Raw genomic sequence first — 22,851 nt, 5'->3', positions numbered from 1 at the left:
AATATTGCCACTAAAGTTAATGAGGACTTATGTGGGCATTGCAGGATGGTAGTAACATATTGATTTTTATTTTTGTCCCCCTATTCTTACTGCATGTAAATTGCATGGGATACGTGGGTCTGCTCACGTGCAGCTTGACTGTTGCTTTTGGTTCTTTGCAAGCATTTGAATTTACTGGGGATTTCAGCTTGAAATGTCTCCATAGCAGGACATAATTCGGCAGTTTGAGACTTTTATATTCTGGGGTTTTGTGGGGCTGGGGCTGTATGTGGGGTTTTGGTTTTGTTTTGGTTGGGGTTTTTTTGTTTGGTTGGGTTTTTTTGTTTTTCCTTGCGGTTTTTGTGTATGTATGTGGGGTGTGGTTTTTTGGGCTTGGTTGTTTTCGTTTTTTTTGTTTGTTTTTTTTTTAATGAAGTATCCCTAAATCTGCTAGACCAATAAGAAAGCACTAATTTGGGGAAATGTTTCGTGGGATGGGATCTTTGAAAGATGCAGAACTTCATTAAACATAAAAGCATATTAAATACTTATGTATTCACCAAGACCCTCCAGATACGCTTTTGGTCAGGATAGCAATATTTCAAAGGATCAGCTTTCAAATGAAGATGACATGGAATCAAGGAAAAGGACTGCAAAACTGAACAGCTCTCAGATTCAAGATAATTTGGGAAAGCAGCTCGCTTCAGATATATAAACTGTGCTAGGTTATATTGTGTGCTCTATATGACCAGGAATCAGAATTTCTAAAAATTGAAATAGCATATTTTGGCTTTCTGTGGTATTGTGGTGTGATGATATGGTTGATCCTGCCGACATTAAATTATCTTGGAACAGGGAGATGAAAGTAATGTGATTATTAAAATAACAAACAGGAATGTATAGTTTAGTTTGATCTCATAAGCTTGGATCAGAAATGAGCCCAAGTTCAGGGAACGAGAACATAGGTGCCGTTGTGAACACCTCGGTTTCTTTCAGTATTTTTATCTGAGCTTTTAGGTATATAAAAATGTTATTTGCTCAATTCAAATCCAGTTCTCCTGGTATGAGACTGAGGGATATTGATGTTTTATCCAGATACAGTTTGAAGTGCACGAATAAAAATGAATGTGGACATATTAGCAACTGTATGTTTGGAACTTACTAGTAGAAGAAAACTGATACATCAAGGCAAATAGGCTTTGCAGCAACAGTTGTTACATTCCTTTGATCCTACAATTAGTCCAGACTCGTCAGCTATAGCAGACGCAGCCTAGGCTGTGTGGGTGCATCCTCTGTTCTGGCAGAGCCGCGTTCCCAGCTGCAGCCTGTCTGGGGGCCTGCAGTGGCTTCAGTCGGGGAGCACCAGCCTGACCGCGTGCACTGGAGAAAGGGTCTCCTGTTTGGGCAGTGTGCGGTGCCTGAATGGCTGACTGTGCCCTACCTCCTCTGAAGACAAGGCAATAAAATCTGTTGGTGAGTTGGATGAGGCCCTTTCTCTGCTGTTTATTCTACAGTCCTTGAGAAGAATTTCCAGAGAGTTTGGGTTTTGTTGAAGGAGTATTTATTTCCACCTTAGCTGTTGCTCAATTCCAACTAGCACATTACATGTCGTCTGCAGGATGTCTTAGTCAGGAATTAAACAAAAACCTTAGAAAAATATGTTGCAGTATAATTTGGAAAAGCATTTATTAATGTGAATACATAAGGTAGAAGTTAGGGAGAAGCAGTTGTTTATGTGCTATGAATCACATTTTTCTGTTTGGGAAATGAAAAGTTATTTAGATGTTCTGTGTATTTGTCAATGGAATTTGTGCCAGGAGTGTTTTATTATGACAAAAGAAATCCTGTGCTATGTGCAAAGCAAAGATGAGAAAAATGATGAATTCTTACTCTATTGGAAAGCGCAGCCAAAGAAACAAAGGAGCTAAAGAGAAGTGTAAATATTCCTCTGGTAATATAACCCGAAATGATGCTTTCCTATGTTAGCCAAAAAGAGCCATTTTTTACCCTGTCGTAGGAAAGACTTAGGAACGCTGCCAGCAAGGAAGTTTCGCCATCTATCACATGTGAAAATCTGCAGCTTTATATGATACTTTCAGTTAAAAATGGGCAAAAGATGGAAAAGTTAGAAGACTGTCTTGGGTTTTTTGCAGTTTTGGTGGTGGCATCGTTGCTTTTTGCATTGGAAGTAGAAGCTTAATATCTGAAAGACTAAAATTATAAAGCAATATAAAGAAATAATGTTGGGTCATTCAGGAAGTGCTTCAGTGTTATAACAATGCAGCCTGAAGGAGTCTCTTTAAAATCTGGTGTTGTCTTAACTATCTTGTTCATGGCTCAAGGCCTCTTCCCTAAACTGACCTTCAGTTTACTTTCAGGAAGTAGATGTGCTCACATTCAGGCCATTGTATTAATTTGTCACGTTGCCCCAAATTTTGTGGCAGTAGGTAAAAAGAAAATGATAAGGCAATTGTTCTGGTACTGCTTTCCCTATCTGAAATTATTTACAATGCCATTATAATATCAATGCACCGTTTTCTGTGGAGAGAACGCCACAGTTGTGGCATTGATTTTACATATGCAGTGTAGAAGTTGAGTGATCTTTAAATGATGTTAAAAGTACATTCTGCAACTAAACTAGTGTCAAGGATTGGGAGCAGAGTTTTATATGAAGTGCATTACAAGGTGTATTTCAGCTGTGCTCCCACTGGTGAAGAGCAGGTGCACGCTGAGCTGAATTAAGCCACTGTTAGGATTCCACGCAGCTGATCTCAGTATTTGAATTAAATTAGTCTAAAAAATTATTCATGTCAAACAGGTAAAAATTTCTTGTGTGTAGACCCTGAACGTAACTTTACTTTCTTGAAAGGGAAATGTTGGAATTAATATAAGGCAATGAACTGGCTTTTCAGGGTTGTTTGTGAAAAATTACGTCTCTCCAGGTTTGTCCAAGCTGATGTGGTATTTGTAGAGGGAAAGAGAAGCCCTGGCTCTGAGTTGTAAGGGTGGGGAACACGGCGGGAGGAGTTAGAAGGTATCAGAAAGGGATTATCTAGGGTGGCTGTGGAGGTGGGTAGGAGAGTGTAGAGATTAAAACACTGAAGTTTGAATTTTGAGACTCCATGTAAGTGTAGTTCAGTGGAAAACTGGGAGACTCCTTTTTTCTTCTGTGAACGTATCTTTGGGCAGATATAGGACATTTTGTATAGATCATCTTGGGATTATGGCAAGGAGTGGTGTTAAAAGATGTAAACAAAAATTTTGTGTTTGTTCTTAAAAGCCTATCCATATTTTAGTCTCATCTATTTGGGGCTATGTAGGGTATCTTGATTTTTTTCTGTCTTACTGGTATTGGACAACAGTGTCCAAGAGCCTCACAGATGTTGCTGGTACTTGGGGGGTAAGAGGGAGAAATATGTGATATCGTATTAGTGAACAAAAGGTTCTTGTGGGCCTCTTCTCTGTTGATGATCCTCTGAAGGGGCTTGTTTTGAAGTGCCTGCAAACCACAGTGATGAGAGCTATATTAATGCCTAGATAAATTGATTAGTTATGTGACGTGTGTAACTCAATTTAATGCACGCATCAAATTGAAACTAGACCCCTTAAGGCTAATTCACTGCCTCATTGGAAGCCAGTGAAATTCCTTCAGCATCTCAACTAGTGTGTTTAGATGTGCTGGCTTTGGCAGGCATTCTATTTCTGCGTAAAATGTACAATTTTAAGGAATGTTTAGAAAAATGTGGACTACAAGAGAACAGTCCAAAGGTGACAGAAGCATGGACCAATGTCAGCCAGGCTGAAGAACATGCGATGAAGGGGAAGGAGCTTTGATATATTAATTATAGTCAATCATAATGAATTTATACACTATCTACCATTTACACAGACTTAGATAAGCCTGAAATCCATAGGATTAACATGTCAAAAGCACATACTGTATATTTGTTCCGCCTAATTCTCACGGGTAGTTCAGGCTCTCCAGAAGGGATAAATCAGGAGTAAGCTAACTACATCAGGTTGCTCAATTACTACCTCAAAACTGTTCTTAAGCTAAAAATGGGACATCTTGCACACCAGTCAGTCTGTCTGCCTGACATTTTTTCCACCTTGTCATTGTGCAAGAGGACTGGCTTTTTGGGAAAGTGATAATCAAATTAACAAGGTACAATTTTTCAAATCAAAAGCTTGAACTCTGCATTGGGACTCCATTTTCTTTCTAGGAGTCTAATGAGGAGGGACAGGCAATTATTATTATTTATTTCACTAATTAGCTGAATAATCATTCATTGTAAAACTCTTCTGTCTTAGAAATATGTTCCTTGTACACTTTGTTTAACACAGTTTCCTTTTTATTAGACTGAGCCATTGTGCGACATCTTGTATTAGTGGGGCAATAGGGGGGCACTTAAAAAAAAAAAGGGTGGGGGTGGTGAAAAGGATCATTTTTGATCTGTGAAGATAATGCAACAAGAAGCAACAGTCCATAAAAACATCACCTTTCAGTCTCTGAAGACATAATGCTTTATGATAACCATAAAACATTTTAGTGCAAAATAAATTGCTGTCCTATTCAAATCCTTAAATGTACTATAGTGGATGTCACTGAAGACATACAGCTATTTTTTCCAATACTGAGTTATATTTTATCATAATTTGTAGTGTAGGTGACAACCTTGCACACATGATTGCCTTTTCTTGCTTAGTTAGCTTGCCAAGGTCAGAGTCCTTTGGCCTTTTATGGATGTAGTACTATTAGGAAATAAACAGGATAACCAAGTAGTGTAAAAAAGAAAACTTGTTTCCTTGACTTGTTAATCATATACCCTTTAAAGATTTTGTAGTGTTCTGAGTAAGTACTTACTGAAAATTACTTATTTATAAATGCTTTAACATTCTTCTCACTTGTAAAACATATTGGTGATTTTTCTCATTCATTTTAGTTTTGTTTTGTTTTCTTTTTGCTTTGCTAGCTAACTAACTGTATACTGGTTTTGGAGCCACTGTGAGGAGAACGATGAATGGCAATTAATGGAAAATACTGCAGTTACAATTCAGCTCAGAAGTCTTGAGCCAGGTAAGCACCTCAGTTTCCCCATAATTGAACTCTTCAGGTGTCATTTCATATTGTGCCACTGGTGACATCCTTGGAACAGGCATTCTTAAGGAGTTTCTGGAATTTCGTATTCACTTTTTGTATCAAAGCAGTGGAGGAGAGGTTTTGTTCTAAAGTATTTTTGTGTTCCTTCTGCTGCTGATTATGCCGCAGTAGAACAGCACGGAAAGAGTATAGGAAAATGCTAGTAATGGTAACTTATTTGGCAACATCATTTAGGGGATATGCCCCCACCCCATAAAAGTATTTGCCTTGGCTGATTTGCTTAAATTTGATATAGAATATGATAGGTCATTGAACGGAATGAAAAAAAAAATGTTTATAAAGCCTATATGGAATCACAGAAATGTGGTAAGACCTAGTGGTGACTTTTCTATACAAGTGTGAAGGAAAAGAAATTTAAAATGCATTTTATATGTTTGCCTTTAAAATGCACTGAAGTTTTTGAAATAGAAAATTGGTCACAATAAAATTTTCCCACCTGTCTTGATTTGTTGGGATGAAACTCTGCCTCAACGTAAACCAGTGGGGTTTTCAGTGTAATTAAAAATTCAGCCATGAGTGTTTGTTTGTTGTTCGTTGGTGGTACTATATTTAAAAATGAATATTTTTCCACTCTGGTGTGGAAGACCCTTAATTCCATGGTCAGTGAACAAAGGTCGCTAGCATTCAACATTTTGCCAAGTGTCATTAAGGATGGATGTAAAATTGCCCAGTAGTTTGCTTCAAATAAACTTTTCCCCAGATAAAGGGTTCCAGTTTGAAATGATTAGAAATCCATATGGATTTGAGGATTTAGAAGAATAATATTTGGGTTTGTAGACCTATGCATGAGCCAGCTCCTGTGAAACTCTTGGCAGGACAAGAATTTCCCTTCTTCCTTTAGCTGTTACGCCCAGTCAGTCATATTCACTTAAAAATGGCTTTAAAAGTTCTAAATTATTTACCATGTTACAAAGGTGGTAAAGGTTGTGCATTTGAAATAAGGGGTGTTAGCATGTAACTGATGGATAATAGAGGGTTGTGAGCAACCTTTTAGCCTTTTGGACTCTCAACCATATATTACAGCATCTATAATGTATAGATCCCTTATTAAACTATTTAGAAATGTGCAATTAATATAACATGACTTTCTTGATGTGTACATTATATGATTGGCAGCCCATACCATGTAAGAAAATAGTTGCCCAGAGAGATGGAGGTTCTTTCTCCATCTTTTATTCTTTCTCCAGCTTTTATTCTCTCTTTTTTTAATGTTTTCCCAGTTGTTGCTCATTGGCAGTTTATTTTAGATTTTACAAATAATAAAAGCAGCGGTGGTAGTGTTTGGCTTTTGGATTCAACAGACACACATATTTTAATCTAAATGACAATATTTAGCAACAAAATCGCTTCATTTTGACTTCACTGCATCTCTTAATCTGTGGGAACTATAATTTAAAAATAATGAATGCAACAGGGTGAATATATGGCTTCCATTAATTCCAAATACTGCTTATTTCCAGCACTTTTAATTATTTGAATATACTTCTCAATATATTTCACTGGAGTGGAAAAATCATTCAAACCTCAGACCATTTACGATTTACCAGTGTATCTGTAACTTTTCCATTCAAATTACTCAACTTCAGAGTAACGTTTCGAGTACCTATTTTTCCTGCGTATTAGAAAACACTGCAATAATAAAGAAAAATGTTTTGAAAGATGCAGGTTTCATAGACAATGAACATCATAGAACGTGAATTAATAAATCACAAGTTCTGTGTGGAAATAGTGTTAAAGGGCGGACTTGAACCCAAGGACATTAAGTATGGTAACTGAGAATCTGTGCTGCTTCTTGCACCCTTTTGTTATCTTAAAATGACACTTTCTCAGAGCAGTATGGATTCACAGGCTGTGAGGATTTCTTGATCATCCACAACCATAAGCTTTAACGTCTTCTTTTCACATCATATATACAGGCACAGTAAGAGCTGTAAGGCCAGGTCCTCACAGTCTGTAACTTTTCATTACATGCTTTGTGGGTCTAGTGCAAAATTTTGTCTTCTCCTCATAGAATGTTATTTTTTTCTGGTTGTTGAGACTAATCACTGAGTTTCTTAACATAGTCATTTACATTTCATACTGGCATGGACTACTGACAGGAACCACGTGCCTGTTTATATCATGAGACTTGTAGATGCTGGACACAGAAAAAGCGCATAGCAGAAAACATGTAACCTTTCCCACCTTTTCCTGACTGTACCCAAAACTCGTTAATAAGTAGCTGCATATGACTCAAAGCTATGTTTTGTTCCAGTGATACGACTCCATGATGTGGAGTGCATTTTACAGTACATGATCTGTGTCCCGTGACTGCACTTTCCCTGCCTTACGATGACCTGAAACCGAGCTTGTAGACTGACAGCTAGAAAAGCAGATGAATATATTGATGTTTCCTTTTTTTGGCATTCTTGTGCACTTGTTTAAGTTCAAATAGACCTGGGCCATCATGAAGAATTAGTTCAGACATTACAATGTGTTGGATAATAAGCATTTGTGCAAATAAACCCGACTTCCCTTGCTGCTTACAAATTAAAAATGAAACGAAAATGTCTAGTTGATTCCGATTGATTCTGGTCAGCAGCTGGGTATTATTTACAGCATGAATACGGGCTATCTGTTCTTAGACTATGATGCCTCAGTAGAAATCAAAATACCAACTAAAGAACTGTTATGGCATCCATTGATTTTTCATGAGACCAAAATTAATGAACTTCTTAAGAGGCTCAGGGCAACCTGATACTCACTGTGGCAGGGCAGTATGTATCTGTACTGTGTTTAGCCACCAGCTTAGTTAGCTTGCTCATGTTTTTGCCTGCCACAGTTGCAGGTAGTGAGAAAAAGCAAGCCTTGGGCCTAAGCCTTTGAGCTCACAACTCAGTTGTGTGGTGGTTTTTCTTTGCTGCTGGGCCATCTGGGCAAATTTTGTCAGCACGGGAAGGGTAATGACAGCTGGGAAAAGAGAAATTCCCTTGTGAGGTTGTTTCAAGAGCGATACCCTATAACTTGACAGGTCTTCACTGCTGAATTCCTTCATTGACTCCAAGGTTAGTTTTCATATTTTTCTTCAAGGTGCTGTGCACTCCACCTTCTTTTGCATTTACACTAAAGTCTGACTTTTCTCTCTTCATGTCTCTTAAGCTGCCATGCCATCTCTTCTTATCTTTGTGCTGACTTATTTATACCTGTGATAGTTTTTTGGGTTGTTTTCTCTTGCATGCCAGAGCATTGGTTTCCCTCCATGGAAGTCTCTCCAATATAGGAATCCTATGCAAGGGCACTTGGAGTTAATCTCTCACAGGAACTTCAGTGCACGAGAAGTATGTGTTTGTGACTGAGCTTTCTAATTCGCTGTTAGCTGGTATTTTATTCCAGAACTATGTCTTCCTGTGGTTGCAAGTCCATGATTCATCTCCTAACAAGTGCCAGCTGTTGCTGACAGTAGTCAGTAGGGGGCTGAATGAGGACAGTGGATCAAGTACTAAACTCTGCTCAGTTTCCATTCAAGGTACAACGAAAAATTCCCAATTCCGAGTTTTAAAAGGCAAATAAACCAGGAAGAAACTGGTATGCAAACATAAAGAAACACTTCACAGTGGGGACTGGCTTACCCAGAGGTGTCTGACCAAAGTCATCTCCCAGAGAAAGAGTATAAACACTAATCAACTTATATTTCTAGTAGACCACAATTTTTCGTTTTGTGTTCCCCACACTCCACTGTGGGCAACTGGTAGGTAGGATACATGGTGTGGTTCTCTTTTCTGAGAGCTGTCAAGACTTCTATGGTGATAGGAAGTATGCAGTCATTGAAATCAATGCATAGCTATGCTTAAAAAGTTCAGCCTGTGTTCAGTTGAAACAGCCAGGAGCCCAAATGATTTACCCAGATTGTCTTAATGGGCTACCTAGCAATCAGTCCAGCTGAAGATTATATAAGTAGAATTAGAAGCACTGGCGTTGTCAGAAGTTTGTGTATGTATGAGAATTGTTCATCTGTATGAAATCTCCTTTTTCAATTAAAGTTAGGGTTGCTAAAAACTGCAGGCCAGTTACTGAGATTTTGTATTCTCTGTCTTCGAAGTGTTCTACCCAATTTACAGGCAACTGTGTGGTTATTTGCAGGCTCAGGGCCTCAAAGCTGAGGAACTCGATAAATAAGAAATGTGTATAACTGTAAATATAGCACCTCTGCTTCATCATTTCGTTCGCTTCCACCTGCTTCCAAAGAACAAAGTTTCAGGCAAAAATCCCACATGTCAGGTTTCATCTCTGTTCACATATTTCTGAGTCAATTGCTACTCCCCGCTGCCCCTCCCAACAGGAGTTCATAGAAGTGCAGCAAGACCTTATTATTCTGTTTATGATAGGATAGTCTATTCTAGTACAATGTGGTCCATAGTAAATCCATCTACAGAATTAATTCTGGGGTTGTGAGAAAGAGATGCAAGTGAAAGCTGTAATGATTTACAGTTTGAAGACACAGCTGATATGAAAATAAACATTGAATCAGTTTCTCCTATATGTCTTAGTTCCATTAGAATAATGACAGTGGGTGATATTTTTCACATTTTAATTGGTGTTTTGCTGATTTTATCAGAATTTCTGCTGATCAAAGCAAATTGACTATTTATTTATTTTGCAGTGATGCTAACTAATCAGTGGAAGTTTAATGTACTGTAATGAATTTTAAATATCCTTCTAGTCATTACAAGTGTGTGAATCTAGATTCTCCCTCTTTCTTGTAACAGTTTAAATAATTAATTACTTGAGTTGCAGAAAAAGGTAACATTTAATATAACAACATTTTCTGTGAAATATTTCAGTGCCTGCTTTATAGTATTAACTCAAATTAGTAAAGGATAATTCTGACCAGTGTATCCCCCCTGCATGCACACAGCTCACTTAACCCAATCCTGACTGCGTTGTTTTAGACTGATGGTAAATACCTTAATTATTAGTTTATTTCAGTAGCTTGCTGAATGATAATTTTTTATATTATTTATACTTCAGTAACTTCGTTATAATTGGCTTCTTTTATCCATATAGATATATCCATACAGATATATCATACAGGTTTTTAAAATATTAATGATGCATTTTATGTCATAGTATTGTTTCCTACCAATCATGGCATGCCATAAATCAACCTCATGAGTATAAAAGAACAATGAAAGTTTTTTTTTAAAAATAGTCTAATTGAAGTAGTTGGTTAACTCCATGATACAATTCTTCACATATCCTCTTGTTCAGGAGAGAACTTTAGCATTCATTTAAATGTTTAGGAATGGGGTGTATGCCCTTAATTAGAGTGTTAGCATTTGAGGACTTTATAATGCCAAGATGAAAAGAATTTGGCATCAATTTACTTTTAACGCACATCTGTAATGAGGCCCTGACACATTTTTAGACACTACATTGTATACTTCCATGATTTGCTCTGAACTAGAGTTGGTTCAAATACATTGGTAACTGCATGTGAAATGTGAGATTAATGCCTGGAATCTAATGTGTTTGTATTTCTGGATGTTAGTTCAGGCAAGACAAACAAACAAAAAAAACCCTCTCATTCTTCTCATTGTGGTAAGAGTTAGTCCAGTTCTGGACTCAAAAGAAGCATATTCAGCTCCCAGAAGGCTGGTGTTTCTGAAGGGACTTGATGTAATTTTAGCTTTAGTACATACATACGTTCTTCCAATATGGTAATTAATGTTTTTCAATGTACTTTTTCAGTGTGATATATAAAAAGACATGAATGAATTCCTCAATAGATGATACAGTGGTCATTCTTTAAACTCAGGAGAGATTATGTTTTGTGCATGTACAAAGAAAGCAATGTACAAACAGTCAATAGAAGAGAGGCTATTTTACACTATAATTACAAGAGGGCACAGTGTCAGGTGTCTTTAAGACAGAACACAATTTGGGTTATTGTAAAATGAGAGGATCAATAGATTTGTGCTGCTCAGAAAGATATTTCAGGTACATTATTAAACACTCTGCAAAGCTGTGTAAATCTTGCATCTGAATCACTAGACCAGATCAGATATAGATCCTGTGTATACGGAGCAGCCGGAGTTTTTTAATGTCTGTATCAATTTGAGCATCTAAATAAGAGATTTTAACCTTCCTTGGAAGCATCTAAATGTGAAATTGTAGACTGATTTCGAAGTGCAAAGTGTAAATACTTAGATTTCAGCTGCAGTAAGTATTCTCTTAAGGCATTCTTTTATCTCCTAAGTTTGCCCTCTTAGAAACATGTGGAGTCAGTTCATGAATTTCGAGGGGAATTCTGCAATGATGTTTTCATATTTTTTTATTAAAATGTTGCTGTTTATTAAGTAATGGGTTGGCTATTATGCTAGTGATTAAATTCATCTAGCATTGTATATAACTGTAAAATAAAGACAACTTAAAATGAAGAGCAAAATAGTTACTGTTGGAGTAACGGAAAACATTCAAACTCATGCAGAATTCACACCTTCTGTTGAGAAGTTGTTGAGAGAGTCAACCTTATTCCAGTAAGTTTTAGGTCTAGTTTGAGAAATAAATTTAGTCAGTCTGCAACTATTCTGGATTTGAATGAAAATACACAAATGGGAATTACAACATAAATATTAAGTTAACTTAGAGGCAGATGATTTAACTCTGTCTTTGTCTTCGACCACTGTAAAGGTCCTTAAGTGGGCATGGGTGGCCTTTAGAGGAGCATGCACATGTGGAGAGAGTCCAAACACTGGCTGACAGCAGGCAGCAAGCTCTGCAGTGACTTGGCCTGACAGTTGCTCTGATTCTGGTGACTGGTTGATTCCCTTCGTGTTACTCAGCCATTTGCCAAGCTAGTAACCCGTTACTTTGAAAATAACTTCCACAGCTTGAGTTGGACAACCATTTGGAAATGCCCTGAAATGGCTTTGTTTCAGAAATCACCATGTGTCCAGTCTCTGAAAAATAAAGCACCTGGACAGTATCTCCCCTTGGGCATTCCAAAAGTTATGAATCCCCAGATCATTCATCACTGAGAAGTTTTGCTCTTAATTTAACAAATAAAAATAAAGCATGGCATCTGAATGGATTTCTTGTCCTTAAGCTTGACTGTCACTCTGACATGCTGCTGAGAAGTATGTGATTATTATGTGCCAGTTTGTATCTGAGGGACAAGTGTCTTTCCTGCGGTTGCTATGATGATGATAGGAAGCTAGTAGAGCTTCTTCCATTATAAAAAAATAATGAGCAGGTGAATAAGCGGAAGATATTTTGATTATTATTTATATCCAGAATATGTTGAGTTTTACCTTTGCTACCACAGCAAAATGGATATAATATTCCCAAAATAATACTAATAAAAAGCTTTCTTGAGGGCATTATACAAAAAGACAATTAGAAAGTAAAAGGAAAAACGCTGATTTATTCTAGTTTTATTTGTTGTTCTCTTGCTTCTTGCAGTGCATTTAACATATGAAAAAGACAGAGCTATGATTTGTGGAATGAGCCTGATTTTATACCAAACATTTTCCATACTTATCAGTAGCTATGCCGGAATCTGTCTGGTCTGTTGGGGTTTGGTAGCTTGAGGAATTAATGAATATTCATTCCTTTTCCCTGGGTACAAAGTAAAATAACTAGTAATTAGTATAATATTTAATACTCCTATTCAAAATAAATAAATCTTTTGTGAAAAAAAAAATCTAATTATTATAATGTAGCAACTTCTGCGTGTGTAACTGAAATTGGATGTGCTGTTTTGAAAATGCTTTTAAGCCCTCATTTACATGTTTCCAGATCAGTTAATTATTCCCCTTGTATGCATAAAACAGAACTCTGGATTGTACTTGCATATATTATTCATTTTGCTATCTATCTTCTAAGTTTAGCTGATTCTAATATTTTAATTTTACATTATTATTATACCAGTGATATTTGTCTTCCGGTATGAAAGTTATTCTTGTCTGCACTTAGTTTTATGCTCATTTTTAAATGAAATGGCTTACGTGGTAGAGAGTGTGATTATTATAACTTGAGTCTTGTATTTTGCTTATCATACTAAATTAGTCCTGTCTTGTGCTTCTGTGAAAGTGGAGTGTCTCGGAAGGGAACCTTGGCTTTTGCTACTGAGGTCATGAGCCAGAACAAAATGCAACTGATAAAATGAAGGGCAGGAACCTTGAAACCGGTCACCAGAGTTAGAGCTTGGGAGTTGCTCTAACAGAGCCTGATCCAAAGCTTGCTGAAATCTGCAGGACGATTCATGGTCACTTTCAATGAGACCTTTCATGTTTATCTCAACGTTAGTTGCTGAATTCGGTATGTCCCTGATATTCATTAGGTCATCATTGCCACAGTCACTAGATCCAGCTCATTCTTTCTGGTAATGAAGGTGTAAATGGGGTTTAATACCAATGAGCCCTACTGCAGTTGTACTGTACATACAAACCATCACAGTCTCATTGTATACCACTAGCAGTCTATTTACTAGTGCGCTTGGGAGTCCATATGTGGTAGCGATACAAATACCTAACTTGGAAATGGTTGTTACCTTCTGGCCTACCAAATTAGTCAGTCACTATCCCATTTAGTTTTGATTTCCTTCTTCAAGAAGAAAATCTTAAAGGCGCAGGAGCAGGCTTTCCCTATGTGCTGAAAGATGAGCTGGCAGGGAAGAGGACGAGCCTGGCTGAACAGAGAGATTTGGCTGGAACTCAGGAAAAAAAAAAAGCGAGTCTGTAATCTTTGGTAGAAGGGAACAGGCAACTCTGGAGGACTACAAAGATTTTGTGAGGTAATGCAGGAAGAAAATTAAAAGGGCCAAATCCCAACTAGAAGTTAATCTAGTTAGTGCTGTGAAAGACAATAAAAAATGTTTCTGTAAATGCATAGCAACAAAAGGAGGGCTAAGGAGAATCTCTGTCCTTTATTGGATGCGGAGGGGAAAAACAGTGACAAAAGATGAGGAAAAGCCTGAGGTATTTAATGCCTTCTTTTCCTCAGTCTTTAATAGTGAGACCAGTTGTTCTCTGGGTACCCCGGCTGCTGAGCTGGAAGACAGGGACTGGGAGCAGAACGAAGCCCCCATAATCCAAGGGGAAATGATTAGCAACCTGCTACACCACTTAGACACACACAGGTCTATGGAGCCTGATTGAATCCACCCAAGGGTACTGAGAGAGCTGGCGGAGGCGCTCACCAAACCACTTTTTATCATTTATCAGCAGTCCTGGCTAACTGGGGAGGTCCCAGGTGACTGGAAGTCAGTGACACCCATCTACAAGAAGGGCCACAAGGAGGATCCAGGGAACTACCAGCCTGTCAGTCTGCAATCTGACCTCAATGCTGGGAAAGGTTATGGAGCAGATCATCTTGAGTGCCATCATGTGGCACATGCAGGACAACCGGGTGGTCAGGCCCAGTCAGCATGCGTTTATGAAAGGCAGGTTCTGCTGGACTAACCTGATCTCCTTCTATGACAAGATGGCTTGCCTAGTGGATGAGGGAGAGGCTGTAGATGTTGTCTACCTAGACTTTAGTAAAGCCTTTGACACTGTTTCCCACAGCATTCTCCTGGAGAAGCTGGATTTGTATGGCTAGGATGGGCATACTCCTTGCTGGGTAAAAAACTGGCTGGATGGCCAGGCTTAAAGAGTGGTAGTGAAGGGAGTTAAACCCAATTGGTGGCTCGTCACAAGAGGTGTTCACCAGGGCTTGGTACTGGGGCCAGTTCTGTTTAATATCTTTATCAATGACCTGGACAAGGGGGTCAAGTGCACCCTCAGGAAGTTTGCAGAAGACACCAGGTTGGGCAGGAGTGTTGACCTGCTTGAGGGTGGCATGGCTCTACAGAGGGATCTGGACAGGCTGAATTGATGGGCCAAGGCCAACTGTGTGAGATTCAACAAGCCGAAGTGCTGGGTCCTGCACTTGGGTCACAGCAGGCCCATGCAGTGCTACAGGCTTGGGGAAAAGTGGCTGGAAAGCTGCCCAGGGGAAGGGACCCTGGGGGTGTTGGTCAACAGCTGGCTGAATATGAGCCAGCAGCATGCCCAGGTGGCCAAGAAGGCCAATAGCAATAGAAATAGTGTGGCCAGCAGGACTAGGAGAGTGATTGTACCTCTGTACTCAGCACTGGTGAGGCTGCACCTCGAGTACTGTGTTCAGTTTTGGCCCCTCACTGCAAGAAAGACATTGAGGTGCTAAAGCATGTCCAGAGAAGGGCAGTGAAGCTGGGGAGGGGTCTGGAGCACAAGTCTGATGAGTAGTGGTTGAAGGAATGGGGGTTGTTTAGCCTGGAGAAAAGGAGGCTGAGGGGAGACCTTATCACTCTCTACAACTACCTGAAAGGAGGTTGTGGCGAGGTGGGGATCGGTCTCTTCTCCCAAGCGACATGCAATAGGACAAGAAGAAACCACCTCAAGTTGCACCAGGGGAGGTTTAGATTGGATATTAGGAAAAAGTTCTTCACCGAAACAGTTGTCAAGCGTGGAACAGGCTGCCCAGGGAAGTGGTGGAGTCACCAACCCTGGAGGTATTTAAAAGATGGGTAGAGGTGGCCCTTAGGGGCATGGTTTAGTGGTGGACTTGGCAGTGTTAGATTTACGGTTGGACTTGATCATAAAGGTCTTTTCCAACCTAAACGATTCTATGATGATATCAGAGTTTCAGCCTGCCAGGCAATAATGGGGGAAACTCTGATTCTTGGGAGGAAAGCTGGGTGTTTACAGGGACCAGTTAAAGTTGTAATATAACCGGCATTCCCACCCTGCGTGCTCTGACTGTTGCTGTTGTGGGTGCCTATTGGTATGATAGATGGAAGTTAAGGGTTCTGTCATCTATATCAAAAGCTCAATGAGGTAATAAGTAGAAATAGCTCTTACTAATTTGATTTTTTTCCCTGGTTTATTTTAGGTGTCTCTTGTATCTCAGAAAGAAAACTAAGCAAAACTTATTTTGTAGGCACTAAGGGTTTTTACTGACCCTGTCATGTCACCTGTTGTTTTGGGTGATTAGGATTTCTAGTAACCTTTGGGTAAGGTTACCTTACCTAGAGCTGACAGCCATGGAGTATGAGGAAGGGTGACGTGTGCTCCTTTCGGATAGAAGTTCAAGTTTAAGGTTAAGGATGCCGGAAAGGTTGACTTTAAATATATGCAGGGGGTTCAGGAAGAACTGTGTAATGCAAAGAGTAGTAAATGCTAGGGAGGAGTTAAGAGGCAAAGACAAGTAAGCAGCTGGTTTAAATGAGATTGAGATACCACAGCATTTTATGGACGCAGAATCACAGAATTTTCAGAGTTGGTAGGGACCTCTAGAGATCATCTAGTCCAACTCCCCTGCTAAAGCAGGATTGCCCAGAGCACATTACTCAGACTGCATCCAGGCGGGTTTTGAAAATCTCCAGAGAAGGAGACTCCACACCCTCCCTGGGCAGCCTGTGCCACTGCTCTGTCACCCGAACTGTAAAGCAGTTTTTCCGTGTGTTGGAACGGAACTTCCTATATTCCAACTTGCACCCATTGCCCCTCGTCCTGTCACTGGGAACCACCGAGAAGAGTCTGGCTGACACACAGAGGGAGGGTTTAAAGGACGCTGACCAAACAGGAAATTGTGCTAAATAGACATGGAAGAAAGAGGTTGGTCACACCAGATGATCTCTTCCTGTCTCACATGGCATTATTCTCTTTTCTGAGTTATTTCTGAGAAAAAAAGAAGGAACATTGCTAGAACTGTGATTAGCAAGGTGTAGGTTTTTGATCTGTATCACACAGGAAGCTACATTAAAAGCCCATAGTCAGGCTTGCTAAGTCAAATCCTGAATGCTGACTTCCCTTACCTTTATGGCAGGTAGTGCTAGCGTTATATGTGCACGAGTATCATGATAGTATTTATTTTTCCACAAGATCCTGGCCATTTTCAGGCCCAGAATATATGATGTTTGCGTTTTAGTAGCTTATTTTCCTTATTCAAACATGACACATTTATTTAGTACGTGCTTTTCAAACTTTGCTTTGAAGAGCGAATGACTAATTCACCCAGGGGGCTACTCAGTTTTTCAAACATTAATGAAATTGCTTTCACCTTTATGAAGTGAATGAATAGGATTATCCCCATTATAGAGATTACTAGTTGAGGTACACAGTGTTAAAAAGTAATCTCTAAGTTTGCATGCACAATTCAAGATGCAAGGACCTTATTTTTTACCCTCTTTAGTATTAAATACTGTGTTTGTATTCAGACACATCTCCCATTGATTTTGGGCACAAATGAAGATTTCGGCAAGTAAGATTTTGAAATCTCAAATAATGAATCTCGAAGTGAAAGATGTGCTATGAAAACTCATCTCTTCAAAGTTTGGTTTAATCTTACTTTGCTAAGGAACTCGGTGGTTGGGGGTAGAATCCAGTTTCCCAAAGCAAATTCGGATTCATTGATCAACAATTGTTCATTTCACTTTTTCCAATATCCTTTTTTTTTAATGCTTTCCAACTTCAGCAAGAAATGGCACTGCAACTTCTATAGCTAGTCTAGTGGAAAAGAATATTCTCAAAGCACAACAGAGACGTTTTTAAGGAAGAGACATAAGTATAGTTAAAAGAAATAAAAGATTCAAAGGCATATGCATAGGAGGAATTAAGTAGGTTCTGTATGAGCAGTCTTTATCCCAGTGCTAAACAACCTCTGAAGGCTGGGTTTTGTAATCCTGAAAGATTTCACAACACCATTTTTTGTATGTTATATCTTTCTCATATGTCATGTCATCTCTGATTTTTCTGCTTTTTCTCTAGTGGCATCCTGAGATAACAGAAATTCTTTAAGTCTACTTCACCCATGGTCAATCTGTAATCTGCTTGTCATTATTATATCCATCATACAGGACCCTGCTAACTACGTTAACGCTGTAGCTGATGGCAGTAGTAAATTGTCTCTCTCTGCAGCAGGTGAGCGAGAGGCACTGTTGCCAAAGCAGCATAAAGCAAAGTGTTAATGTTTGAGGAGCCTTTGCTTCCATGCGAGGGCTGTGAAATGCTGGGAACTCTAGTATTCTTTTGCCTGCATCCTGTGAATTGCTGCCTCCTTTCTGGCCTCTCCGGTCTGTTCCTGTCCCGTCTCACCACCTCCTTTGCTCCTTTTACACCAGTTTCATCCTCTCTGTCTATCCTATCCCATTACTTCCTCCTCATCTTTCTCCTGCGAGATGAACTCCACTCATGCGCATAGCAGTCAAGTGGGTTAACTGCACGTTCGCAGCACAATTGCATTTACTCTAGCTCTCCTGTGGAATTTTCTCTGATGTGGATCTTCCTCTTTGTCTTCTGTGTTTTCATGGTCAACAAAATATTTAATGCAGTTGGCATTGATAGATAACACCCTTAGAAACCGTCTGTACAGGCCGCTCCTCTCAGAGCCATGTGCTAGGCTTTGCCAGATGCTGGCAGATCTTACCATCTTCTGCTCTTGGCTCATGTTTTCAAGGCTGTCACATCAACTGTCATGACTTTGTTTGTAAATTAAATAGTAAATTGAAAAGAACAAGAAGCTAGCATGAAGGATGTGCCAGCCTGCTGTTTTTCATGTGCTGGCCCAGAGTCCTGCCTGCGTACAAGGAGCTAAAGAACTGGGAGCAGGGGGAAAGAGGGGCTTATTCATAACAGTAAATTTGAGAAACTTTTTTTTTCTCTTTTCAATGGTGAGATGACAGAATGCCAGTTCTCTGTTTGGATGGTTTGAAACTCTTTGTTTCAGTTGTATTGCACTGTACGTTTTGGTCCAGGTACTGTGAACTTTGATATCAGTAAATTATAACTGAATTAAAGGTAGTAAAGCTTTAGATATTCCTTGAAAACTAAGGATTTTTAGACACTATTGTCAGAACAAACTGGCTTTTATTCTTATTCAGGATATGTAAGTAGGTGTTTCTTGATGATTTGTTTCTCTTTGTTTCACTTTGATCTTTCTTAATAATTAATTTTAAAAATATGCATTAAAGTATATTAGTGTAATAAGTATAAAGGCTTTAATAACTAACACAGGCCCTTGGGGCAGGAACTTGCTTTATCAGTTTTTTTTAAACCTTTGTGCATATTTACAATGGTACAGAAAGAATTATTGATGGTAATACTATAAATTGTTTCCTAATAAATTTATATGGAAAGGTTGTGCGAGAAAGAGAGAGGAGCAACAAAGACAAAAAGGCTTAGAAGGTGATGTTATAAAACCCTTCTACAAAGCACTTTATTGAGTGGAAAGTAAGAGAATTTACTGTGCTGCTTCTAGGTAGGATAGAACTATGGTTAGAGACAAATAAATTGTGACTTCTTGCATTTAAGTTCATCCTGTTGTCCTTCAGCTCAACTCTGTCTCTGCCTGTGCTGTTTCAGAGGTGTAATGGTGAATTAAAAAGGAGTAATTCAGGCGTACTTGTGTTCATTATCTCTAAGAAGCGAATAAACACTGTATTGCTGAAGTTCAAAGTAGGTGGACTCCTTTCATTCCTCTTGTGCCATAGCCTTGACTATAGCACCAGGTATATGTGCTTCTCATGACTTAGCGAGTCATTTGCCAGCAGTTCCCAGAAAATCGGGGACTCGAGTCACACCTTCTTCACCAGCTGACCTGATTCACCTCTTTTTTTCCTCTTCTGACTGAAATGAAATTACAGTAAATGATTAAGCAAAAAAGAAATCTTTTATTCTGCTGAGATATTTGGACATGTATAGCCTTTCTCATTTTGATAACATAATTATTATTTGGTTTCATAAAATAAATTGTTGACATGAGCATATTTATTTAAAATGGTTCAATTTTTATTAAATTTATTTTTTGATAGGGAACACTTCTGTGAAATACAGTCAGACTAGATATGGTGGTTTTTATATATGCTTTTCACAGAGGCATACCAAGATTTACCAGTAAATTTCTGTGTGTGAAAAATGTTAGCAGAGAGAATTGCATAGCATTTTACATATGAAGCCCATTGCAATCTCCATAGATTTTGCCTCCTTCCCTTTGTAGAAGAAAAATAAAAAAAAAAACAAACCACAAATAAAATATTTGGGATTAGGAATTTTTTTGAAAGTTTCTGTGTTCTCTCTGGCCTTACAGGGAAAGATACTCACGAGGAAGAAAATAGAAACTCTGCAATGCAAAGTATTAAGCTTTCTTTGGGCTTCAAATATTCCAGAAGGCTTCTCTAGAAATAGGAACTATTTACCATTTGCACTACATGTCAAAAGACTGGTGTATCTTACTTCTCTGGCTCATGATATGTTTTTTCAGTGCTTTGTTTCCTAATAAGCCCAAGGGGGCTTGAGGTATCCATTCCTTTGTTTTGAAGTATCCAGTTCTTTGAAAAATCAGTTTGAGGTGAGTGCCTTTACATCTCGAGAGAATTTTGGTGGAACTAAAGCCAGTTTCCTGATACACTTAGAGTGGCATATTAAATTAAATTTGAATTCATGTCCTATTGGAATATGGAAACTATTAGGTCATCTGTGAATGTTTTAATCAGTGAAGCCATATATTTCTGACTTCTGCTTTTATGCACCCAAACCTTTCACACCAGGGGATTGCCAATACTATCTGAGTTTGTTCCTTAAAAACAGTTCGGGTGCTCAATAATGTAGAGAGCAAAAGCCTCTGGGAATCATTTTGCTGCTGGGCATGATTGCAAACCTTTTCCTTCTCCTTCCAAACACCCACTAGTCAGGTACCTGAAATGTACTATTATTGATCTGCCGATGTACCACTGGGCTAGTCACTTGTCACACAAAATGTGTCAAAATTTGCACATCAATTGCAGCAGTTACTTCAAAAATCATACTTCTCTATGAAAATAAAACAGAAAATCACATGCCACTTAAACACCTCAGCAATAATTCTGTCGCTTCAGGCACCCGAGCTGTAATAACTATTGGCATTTTCATTCCAAACCTATTTTTTGAGAAATTTAAGAGAGCACTGTCAATTCATGCCATTTTGAAACAACCATAGCATGCATGAATGGGACAGAAAGCTGGCAATCAGGCCAGTCAGCTGGCCAGTGCTTGTTTTCCGCTTGCACTTGTCATCCTGCTTCTCTTTTCTGCTCTGTTAACATAATTTTGCAAGGTACAGTGTTTTTTTCCTCAGCTGCCCAAATCCAAATCAGAATCTTCAGCAATATGATTCTTAGGCTGAACTCACCCCACTTTGCTTCCTGAAAATTTCTAGTTGAAGGATCATCTTGCTCTAATGTAAAGATGCTTGTTTTTTTTCACCCTCTAAAATTTCTCTGGTGTGACATGCGAAATTTCACTTGGAAGAGAACTTAGTTTAAATTCTTAGATAAGGCAAGTTTTTTATAATTTATTGTTCTAAGATATTAAGTGACCTAAAAATCTTCAAATACTTCATATTTATTTTAGATCAATGTTTCATCAGCACCATAAAAATACTTCTTTTTTTCATTTGTAATTGCAAGCTTTTGCAAGATTTCAGACATTTCTCAGAGGAACTATTTTGGCTACTAGGTAGGTGGAATATTAGATAAAGCACAAAAGTGAAATATTTGCACACAAAAGTATTGTTGATGTGCACCTTACAAATCAAAAGGAAAGCTCTTGAGTCTGATTGTAATTAGAGTTCAGGTTTCCTGAAACTAATGCAGTGGTTGTTTTATTAGCTGTAGAGATTCTAGTGGAATGTCTAATTTACTTCTACATATGTTGAACCTAAATCAAGCTAATCTTACTGAAAAATCTTCTGAATGCAGCGGTGGCCCAACGTATCACCTGATATAGAAGCTTTACTGATAGTAATGGCTGGGTTGTTGCATTTGTGACAAATGAGATATTTACGCTCAGATACTACTACTGAGTTACATCAATAGTCAGGGCTGTACGATGTGGACAGAGGATGCACACTGACTGGATAAGAGAGCTCTTTCAGCATAACTTCTGATTTAATATCCTTTCTTCTTTCAGTTTGGTTTCCTAAGAAAATAAGGATGTTTTGCCATCTGTGAATATGTCATTCTCTCCTTGTCTGTCAGTGTATTAATCTTCCCTTGTAAATTTCGAATCTGTAGGTCAATGACCATCAAATCTGAAGCATTCTTAAAGAGGCTGAAGTCCTGTAGGCTTTTTGAGAACAGGAAACAAACGCTAATAACACTGTCAGTAAGCTCCAAACTCTGAGTAAGAACTTGGTGTAAACTCCAAACATTATTAGACAGCAGCAAATCCAGAGAGCTGCTCAAATCTTATGAAACAGATTAATTTTTGGCCGAGCTTTGTTGGCTCTCCTGCCTTGCAGAGCTGCTTGCTTAACTCTGCTGCTCCCATTCTCTGAGTTCAGCCAGGGACTTTGCATCACTGAGCAGCTGCAGGGGTCGAATTCTGTCTGAAGCTCGCAACATCTAGCCAGGTGTGGTCCCCTCTTTCACATTTTATGCTCTTGAACTTTGGCAATGAGGTGCTCTATTGATGCTTGGAGGAAGTGATAAGGAACAGGAGGCCCGAATGCTCAACATGGCATGCACGGACATAACTGTGAGACTAAATTACCTGTATGGAATTGTGGTAATTTCACGGGAAATTGTCCACTAAACAATTTTCAAAATTTGGGTCTGTACCAAGCAATTCATATGGTAAGTCTTTTTACACTTTCACCTTAATGTATTTAGCTAGATTAACGTTTAAACAATGTTTTTCTTAAGTGAAAAAAAATCTTGTCTGTTCATGCAACTG

Source organism: Charadrius vociferus, unplaced genomic scaffold (genome assembly GCF_000708025.1).
Source record: "Charadrius vociferus isolate BGI_N301 unplaced genomic scaffold, ASM70802v2 scaffold325, whole genome shotgun sequence".
Taxonomy (NCBI): domain Eukaryota; kingdom Metazoa; phylum Chordata; class Aves; order Charadriiformes; family Charadriidae; genus Charadrius; species Charadrius vociferus.
This window is presented reverse-complemented; position numbering follows the sequence as displayed.